The sequence below is a fragment of the Coenobita brevimanus genome, chromosome 41, assembly GCF_032717465.1.
Source record: "Coenobita brevimanus isolate Jiangsu-jjx chromosome 41, ASM3271746v2, whole genome shotgun sequence".
In the NCBI taxonomy this organism is placed as follows: Eukaryota; Metazoa; Arthropoda; class Malacostraca; order Decapoda; family Coenobitidae; genus Coenobita; species Coenobita brevimanus.
In genome coordinates, this window is record NC_136994.1 from 2,740,779 (window position 1) to 2,750,837 (window position 10,059).

General features: G+C 41.7%; 1 pseudogene; it reads left to right on the forward strand.

Moving 5' to 3' along the window:
* Positions 1-8,014: 8,014 nt before the first annotated feature.
* LOC145397467 (mitochondrial-processing peptidase subunit beta pseudogene) lies at positions 8,015-9,470 on the forward strand (annotated as a pseudogene).
* Positions 9,471-10,059: the final 589 nt, after the last annotated feature.

The window sequence follows — 10,059 nt, forward strand, 5'->3', positions numbered from 1 at the left end:
ACACACACAATATGTTTTCATGGCTTTTAGTAATGTCCATAAAGAACTTTTCAGCTTACATCTCATTTAGGGCATCAGTAAAATACCTAAGGTGAATATGATACTGGTATAATGCTTTATGCATGAGTAATAATCCCAATAGGAATTTTTTTAAAAGACTGACTAAGAAGGTGTATGTAGGTGAGGTGGAGGGAGGGAGAGGGAGAGGTAGACCGAGGATGAGGTGGAGGGATGGAGTTGAGAGGTATATGACGGAGAGGGGGGTGAGTTGGGGGAAGGGTAGTCAAATGGTGGGTGACAGAGCGACTTGGAGGCGTTTTGTCTGCGGCCACCCTTTGCGGGATTAGGGCGTCGGGCTATAGATAGATAGATAGATAGAAGGTACACCAGCTCTGAGGGGGTGGTGACCACACGCTATTTAGTGATCCAGCGAACACTTGCAACTTTCAGGAGTTTGTGGGGGCTCCTATTGCAGTAGGCTGTAGTAGCTTATAATATTTAGTCACGTTCTGATTTGGACTGATCCACTCACGATGACTCACCCACAAGCACTGCGGGTTGAGGATGACAGGGATCAGTAAAGTTATGAACGCGATCAGAACAAGTCCCTGGACTCTGGGGTCGGGGTGGATTGAGCAGGCTGCTAAAGGAGGGGAGGGGGAGGGGAGTTGCCAGACGAGGCGGCTGCCTCGTCTACCTCAAGGTGGTTACGGGCATGTAGTTACAGCCTCAGTTTTATCTGGCCGTGAACTCGGTGGACTGCAGGCTGAAGCTGTCTTTCTCCCGCAGCCTGCAATTCTTCCGGGGGACGGGAAGTGAGTTCAGGGTTATCTGTACAGCTGGTCTATGGAGCCGCCCAGTTATATCAGTGCCACCACGTGAAGGCGTCACTCTCCGGCACCATCAGGTTAGTGTAATGGCACTATACCCATGAAACCTACAGCATCACAAAACTAACACAGCTGTAGGGCCTGGCAGCTCTTCTTTCTGCCTCTGTACTGTACTTTTGTTTGATCCTTGTGACTCTATTCTAGATGGCATGTGGGTTTTCGTAGCACGTTTTCTTTAGCGACCTGTTATGCATAATACACCTTAACATTCTCATGTATGCTGCTCATATCGTTATAAAATATCGACGTAATGTGCATCAGTAACATACAGGAGGATACTGAGGTGTAATGTGCAGAATAAATCGATTAGGAAGAGGCGTTACAAAATATTCCAAATCACTTGGAATACGATCTAAACCCCAAGTTTCGGACATATTTTTATTAACTAACTAACTAGCTAACCATCTACCTAACTAACAAGCCAACTAACTAACCAACCAACCTACCAACCAACCAACTAACTAAAGTAACTAGTATTTATATTCATTATGACTGGCTCGTTAATTGCCACAGCAGAGAAATATTTTCATCCCCAGAAGTCTTCGCATTCAGATTTTGGTCGAGTCTTGGGAATTGCCGGAAGGGGCCTGGCGAAGGACGCTCCCTCACGTTGAGATTACTGGATTTAATGGAATGAATTTTACGTTCCCAGACATGAACCTCCTGAAATTTCTTCTTGCTACCCGTCTCCGCCCCGGAGAGATTCGGGGGCGGGTATTGTTTCACTCTGTCTGTTTGTCTGTCTGTCTGTTAACAACTTTACGCGAGAAGTAGTGGTGCGATTTTGACTAAAATTACAGTGATGATGGGATGTGACCTTCTGATCACCAGAATAAATTATGGGCCAAATTGGGCCAAGGCCCAGGCTGTAGGCACAAAAAATGTAAAGAAAAAACAATCCTTTTTTCGCAATAACTCGTTTCCAATTCGTCATATCGACATGAAACCAAAACCTAAAGGTGCACCATTCAAATCTGCATCCTATAACATGTCAAGTGTCGGGCCTAAAATTTCAGTAGGGCATAAAATCGTCTACTTTCACCCGATTTACTCCAATTTTGATATGACATCTTTGACCAGATATCCTGTTGTGTTTATAGGTCAGCACAAAAATGACCGCCGTGGATGGGTTTGCAGTGCCTTGGCACCGGTTCTAGTATTATTTTGTTATTATGTTACATGGACGTAATTTCAAGTTACGATTGTTCCGTGGTTTTAATTCCCTTGGATTTGGGTGGCGTCTTTAGCTTAATTCAACTTAAGAAAGGTCACTTATTCTGGAGGGGTTCATTAAGGCTTCATCCAACTCCTCCCGTACAAAAGGTTTCCCGTAAACTGAATAAACTTAAGGAAGGGCAAGAATGTAATGAAAAAAGACATTCCTGGCTCTGCGAACTACAGTAAGTACTTGAGTACGGATAGATAGCGCTGTTCTGCCTACTATTCTGTTTGGGCCCAACATAATATATGGTAACGTCACCTATTACTTGGATTATATAATACGTTTGAATTATCACTTACTGATATGAAAATATTTAATTTCTTATGAACATCTTTCACATTCCAGACTTAGATGAAGACACTAAATGAGAGAGAAAAGAATTGGATCTCAGGGTGTGTCAAAATTAAATAAGAAAAAAATAATAATAGAAACATGTGCAGTTTTGGTTCACCAAATATGGGAGTGAAAGCACAGTTCGTACCCTCAAAGAAAAACTATAAATACAGAGGAACTAACTGCAAAAACGATTAAAATATGAACTCTACACTATATAACTTATGCAATGGATCGTCCCATTCGAACGACTGTCGATCATGAAGGACACGTGTGACAGACGTTTCAACACATTTACACATTAAAAGCAACTGACTGCCATTTACCACTTAAGTCATAGCATTAAACTAAACTGAGATGAAGGAAATGAAATAAAAATTCAAGAAGGGATAAGGTGTAAGGTCGGAGAAGAATGTAAGAGAGCAATTTCGGCGTGCTGTTACGAGTGAAGTTTATGTCTGCCGTAAAGGGCGCGAAAATGGATATGGACGTTTTTAGGAGACACTGAATACGGAGCGCAAGATTGAGAAACCAATATTTATACCCAATGGATGAAACGCCTTCCCCACCAGGTTCCCATGAAAACTCTGAAATTCCTGAAATCCCTCTTTGTTCTCGTCGTATTTACACAGTTCAAATACCGTTGTCTCATCTTCATTTTCTCTTGCAACTCGTCCTTGTCTCCTTCCATTTTCTTCCTTTTGTTATCAGACTCCTACAACACCCTCAGCTGCATGAGTTCCTATTGTCTTTGGCTGGAACAGAATACAAGAGTTGATCCGATCATGAGAATTAGCGATGCCAGTATTGCCACTCACAGGCTTTTATGGAACTCGGCTGTACTAAATACGATGGAAAAAAAAAAAAAAAAAAAGAGTTCTCCCGACCAAGAAGGGTAAACAATCTCTCTCATCACATCTTCATCACTTTTTCCTTCCATCCTGGTTTCCGTCCTCCGAAACCAGTGATTCCATAATCACTCGTATCTACAAGCATGGACTGCTGGCAAGTGGCCTGGCAGGAAGGATTTCACCTGTGTCGTATATGGCAAAGCGAGGCCAATCATAAAGAAATGTAGAGTTAAAAGGCTTCTTAACATCAGTGAAAAATTTTCTTTGGTTCCATAAAAAATTACATTTATTATGCATTCGTCCTTTAGTCTTTCTTATTAAATACTGATACTTTTTTTTTCTGGAAATTATACGACGTAGGCACCCCTCCCCCCCCAAAAAAAAAATCCGTTTTCTGCATTTTGTGTCGTCAATGTCGTATTCAACGGCATTTTTTTTTTTAATAACAGAACAGAGGACGGAAAAGCAAATGAGTAAAAACAATAATCCATACACCAGAATACTGGTGTCCTCCATTCATAAAATATCTGTAACAGTTGGACTTGAACTGTTGTTGGTTGAAGTTTGGAGGGAAACAACTCTGAGGAAGCGAGTTCCAGAAAGATGCAGTTCGGGGAATGAAAGAATTCTGATAGGCATAAGTTCTGCAATATGTCTGAGTGGCGTTACAGTCATGAGCGCTACCAGATGCCCGTGTAGCACGAGGGAAGGCATGGGGAGGTGCCACAATGGATGCAACTTCGTCTGAGCATTTGCCAAAAAAATACCTGTAAACTAATGCAAAGGAGGCAACATTCCTTCCTATTTGTAGAGGAGGCAGTTTATTTATTATAGCAGGGTTATTAATATTTCCAACAGCTTTGTTCTGGATTTTGTTTAGTTGGTTTAATGCAACCTCACCACATCTATTCCACAAAGGTGAGCAATATTCAAGCTGAGAGCGTACATGACTCTTGTAAATTATAGCTAACTGCTCGTCATTAGTGAAGAACTGACGAACTCTGTACAAAAATCCAAGTTTCTTTGAGGTGGTTTTAGCAAGTGATCTGACATGAGAGGTCCAGCTGAGGGCATTGTTAAGTGAGACACCGAGATTTTCATTACTTTTGGAGATGGGAATATAGTAGCATTGCAGGTAATATATGAATCTGGCAGTATGTGTCTATTAGTAAATTGTATATGTTTGGTTTTACCAGCATTAAATGAGACAACGTTGTTTTGTCCCCATTCACTGATCGCAGATAAGTCTTGATTTATGGAGATGGTTGTACTGCGTTGAGTGTTGGAGATATTAGACTTTGTAAATGGGTGTCTGAGTGTGAATGAAGTATGAAGTGTTGAGTCATCTGCATATGAATGGATGGGATTGTGGGTGACAGATAAGAGATCATTAATATGAATTACCAGGAACAGGGTTGGCGCCAAAACTGATCCTTGTGGCACGCCGGCGTTAACTGAGTGGAAATTGGAATATACATCATCTACTTTTACTCTTATTTTTCTGTCGCTGAGATATGAGGAAAGCAGAGGAACAAAAGACGTTAGTCCATAGCAAGGCAGTTTAGACAGTAGGGAACGGTGCCATACTCTGTCGAAAGCTTTAGAAATATCAAGGGCTACTGCATGAGTTCTCCATGTAGGTTGATTGATTGATGAATGGTATGAGTCAGGAGACTGAGTATGTCAATGGAGGATCGTTCGTTGCGAAAACCATATTGTCTATCACTAATTAAGTTGTTGGATTCAAGATGTTTAACTATGTGCTTATTAATTAAAATTTCAAATACTTTACCAAGAGGAAATGTGACAGCTATTGGTCCTTTACTTGGAATTGGGTGGATATTGGCTTCTTTCCATGAATTAGGGAATGAAGAAGTACGTACGCATAGTTTGAACAATTTAGCTAGAACGGAGACAAGTACTGGGGAACACTTTTTCAGAACAATTGGAGGAATTCCGTCTAGCCCTGGAGCTTTGTTGGTAGGTAATTGTCTAGGATGGATTTTACGTGTCTCGTCTGATTTTTAAGTGGAAGAATTTCGGGAGAGTCAAGTTCTAGTACTGGGACATTCTGGCTGACTTCCTCTCTGGTAGAATTTCTGGCAAATGTACTGGCGAAGATATCTGCTTTCCCAGGTCATTTGTCATGTTACCATCTGAAGATTTTAGTGGGGGAATGGATGATGTCTTGTTAAAGTTATTATTGAAAGAATTGAGAGCTGAGCAGAATATTCTATTGTCATAAAGGTTGTTAAGTAGTTTTGATGCTTGATTTTGAAGAAAGTTTGATTTAGCAAGATTTATTACAGCTTTTACATGGTTTCTAGCAATTTTAAATTGCGAGAACGAATTGCCCTATGTACAGTAAGTCAATGACATTTAGCCGTGAAGCTTATTCATTATGACGAATCTTATGAGTGCCAAATACTTATTTACTCTAATATTAACAGCTACAGTTTCGTTCACGAAATTTCACAATATTCAGAGCTAACGTGCGCAATAACATAAATTTCCCGAATGCAGTCGTCTGTACTCTTAAGGCAGGTACCTCTTTTTTTTTTTTTTTTAATATATCTTGTTATGGACACATAATGAGTACTCCGTTTCTTGAGGGTCAGCAGCCCTCACAAGCACCACCTTACTTGTTGCCTGTTGATCACTACCTTAATGGTCTATGCTATACTCGTCATGATAGGGTCATATCATAGAGGACAGGTGTATCAGTATTATCGAGGATATTTTTTCTTGTTCTAGGATCGGATGCAGCATCAAAGAAGATATAACAAAATTCTAAGCATCAAGCTGTTTTCTTCCTTCGTCAAGATCGACCTCCCTCCAAACACAGTCAAACGGTCGCTATGTTTGGACAGATATTGATGGACAGATAGATAGATAAACAGATAAATATATCGACATACATAGAAACAACATATTGATGTAAAAAACATAGTTACAGCTAAAACAATAAAATAAAATGAGAAGTGAATGCGAACTAGACTCAGTGAACAACATTTGTGGTCCGTAATTTAAACTAATTTCGAAATTTCAAATAATATGGACAAAACAAAAATACAAGAATGAATACTGCAACACATTACAAGATACTATGTTGCAAACAAGAAATTATAGGGTAGAAGTATAGCACACATATACATATTAGAAGTCAATAAGACAACATGAATAAGTTATGAATTTAAAAAAAATCTCCCAGGACAAGGCTACCCCACGTCAGTTTGTAAACCCAAGTGGGCAGGAGACATGCAGTGCAAAACAATAGGCTAAATCGAGTGAGCATCAGTAATTTTTGTGGTGTTCTGGCCATCCATACATTTGTCCTCTGTGGCCGCCAATGGGACGGGCCGTCGCCATTAATCTGCGACATCCAGCGCGAAGGAGGGTCGTAAATCCGCCGTAAAAGGGGTAAGACGACGCCAATGTCAGAGGCGTGTGTGTGTGTGTGTGTGTGTGTGTGTGTGTGTGTGTGTGTGTGTGTGTGTGTGTGTGTGTGTGTGTGTGTGTGTGTGTGTGTGTTTGTGTGTGTGTGTGTTGAGCAAAATATTGACAAAAGTGGGTAATGAGTGTATGAAGAGTGAATTAAAGAAACTCAGACTAATCTGACCTAGGAGAGAGAGAGAGAGAGAGAGAGAGAGAGAGAGAGAGAGAGAGAGAGAGATACAATGATGAAGTAGAGATCGAACGGCTGAAGAGAGGAGAGTGAGATGAAAAGCCCCTGATTTCACTCTGTTTAGAAGTACTGTATGTGGTAAGCGCCCCCCCTACCCCCCCACACACACACACACACACACACACACACATACACACACGCACGAGAGTCGCTTTCCCCAGATCGGTGAAAAAGGCCTCTGTACATACCAGCAGCTTATTGGAAGCTTAAGAATGCTTGGATTCGACTCGACGGACCTAAAATTATAGAAGCTTTATTTGCAAGAGAAGTAATGTGCTCCTTCAAAAATACGAGAAAACGAGGCGTCCCCCCTAGAGGCGTACTAACATTTATCATAATTTCTAAACAATTGCGCAATTCTCACAGCGATGAAAGTTAACGTTTTGGCTTTTCGTCATTGAATTAATGGAAGCTAAACATACAAATGAACAAAGAATTGGATTTGCAGGGAAGGGAGAGTGAATTGGAAAAATGAAGAAAAACTAAAATAACAGAAAAAGAAAAGACTAAGGAGAAACGAAAGGAACTACGACATATTGGAATAATATGTGAAATTTTATAGAACATGGTGTAGAGCCCGTAGATGAAAGACGAAAGTTTAAGTTAATCGAGGGAAGAGTTAGATTATATAAAAAGAATAAGATACTGGAGAAAAAATACGTGTCATATAATTAGCAAGAAAAAAGACAAACTTGAACGAATTATACTAGTAAAAAAAAAAATAGATGGAAAAGGTGGTAAATGTGCAGAAAAAGGAAAGTACGAGAAGGTGAGAGTCAGACACCGAAGGCGAGGAAGGTGCCATAAACAGTTAAGTTTGAGTAAAATACACACTAGATGTAATACTTGAAGTCTCTCTAGAGACAATAATAAGAGAATTGAAACTAATGGTTTTATGTATGTAAATATAAATAAATAATTAAATACACACACACACACACACACACACACACACACACACACACACACACATATATATATATATATATATATATATATATATATATATATATATATATATATATATATATATATGTCTCGTCTGGCTCGGCCGGCCGCTGCTTTGCTCAGAAATTACACCAGTAAAACAGCTTTGGTGAAGCCATGTCGTTGTCGTGCCACGACTACCTCTGCCAGCCATGAGCAGACATTGGTCAACGTGCCACCCACCCGCGTCACTGTCTTGGAGAATGGCATGCGTGTGGCCACCGAGGACTCGGGCGCCGCCACAGCCACTGTTAGTCTCTGGATCGACACCAGGTCTCGCTCTGAAACTGATGCCAAGAATGGGGTGGCACATTTCCTGGAACATATGGCATTTAAGGGCACAGCCAAGCGTTCACAAACAGACCTTGAGCTAGAAGTTGAGAACATGGCTGTGCACCTCAACGCCTACACTTCACTCGAGCAGACGGTCTTCTATGCCAAGTGCTTCTCCTAGGATGTACCCAAGGCCATTGAAATTCTCTCTGACATAATCCAGAACAGCAAGTTTGGTCAGGCTGAGCTAGAGCGAGAACGTGGTGTGGTCCTATGTGAGATGCAGGAGGTGGAGAGCAACCTGCAGGAGGTAGTGTTTGACCGTCTACACTCCGTTGCCTTCCAGGGCACCCCACTTGGACGCACCATTCTTGGACTCACCAAGAATATCAAGTCCATCGCACATGATTATCTGGTTGACTACATCAGCACACACTACAAAGGTCCCCGCATTGTGCTGGCTGGTGTTTGAGGTGTGGACCACCAGGCACTGGTCATCCTGGCCCAGAACCACTACAAGGGCATGGGGGTCGCATACGAGGGCTCTACACCAGAGATCCCTCCATGCAGGTTCACTGGGTCTGAGATTCATGTACGTGACGACAGCATGCCCCTGGCACACATTGCCATTGCCGTGAAGGGGGCTGAGTGGACGGACCTTGACAACATCCCCCTCATGATTGCTAGCACCGTCATTGGCTCATGGGACCACACGCCTGGTGGTGGCGCCCACAATGCATCCAACCTTGCCCAGGCTGCAGTGATCAGAAACCTGTGCCACTCATTTCAGTCCTTCAACACGAGCTATAAAGACACTGGTCTCTGGGGCATGTACTTTGTCTGTGAGCCACTTAAGATTGAGGACTTTATGTACAACTTGCAGTCTGAGTGGATGCGTCTGTGCATCGACGTAACGGAGTTTGAGGTGGAGCATGCCAAAAATATCCTGCGCACCAACCTGCTCCTCCAATCGGATGGCACCACACCCATTTTTGAGGACATTGGCCGCCAGATGCTCTGCTACAACCGACGCATCCCACTACATCCCACTACATGAGCTGGATGCCAGAATTGAGGCTGTGACCTCTGCAGTGGTACAAGACACATGCTACCAGTATGTGTATGACAAGTGCTCAGCTGTTGCTGCTGTGGGTCCTTATGAAGCGTTTCCCAGCTACAACCGCATCTGTTCCAGCATGTACTGGCTTAGGGGTATAAGAGTCACGTGACCGGCAGGTGATGTAGGATAGACTGAGGCAAGGAGGTGGTGAGGAATCAGACAGACGTGGAGGGGGGGGAAAAGAAAACCAGGAGAAAAAGATTGGGATTTTTTTACTTTTTATGAGGATGTTCTGTGGTAAATGGGATATAAATATGGTGTTCAGAATCAGCTCATGATATTCATTGAACTAAAGTCACTCAGGAGAATGTGAAAAGTTTAAGTTCACATGTTAATGGTTGAACACGTGAGGTTTGAAAAAATATCTTTGATGGTTTAACACCATATATACCAGGTGGGGTTTTTGGTTGAAAGTCCTAAGAGATGACCATATTTAATTATTATTATTATTATTATTATTATTATTATTAATATTATCATTGTTATGATTATTATTCTTATTATTATTTGTGGTAGGTGGGGGCACCCATCATCCACTCACTCAATGTTGAGTGATGTCATATGAGCTGTACACTGGGTGACAAGCTAAATGGTTTCCTGTACCCAGGAAACTATTTGCTATGCTGGGTGGTTACCATATAACCTTGGTTTCTGGCAGGGTTAAGTGTCCCCCATATTCCCCTATCCAAAATCACTTA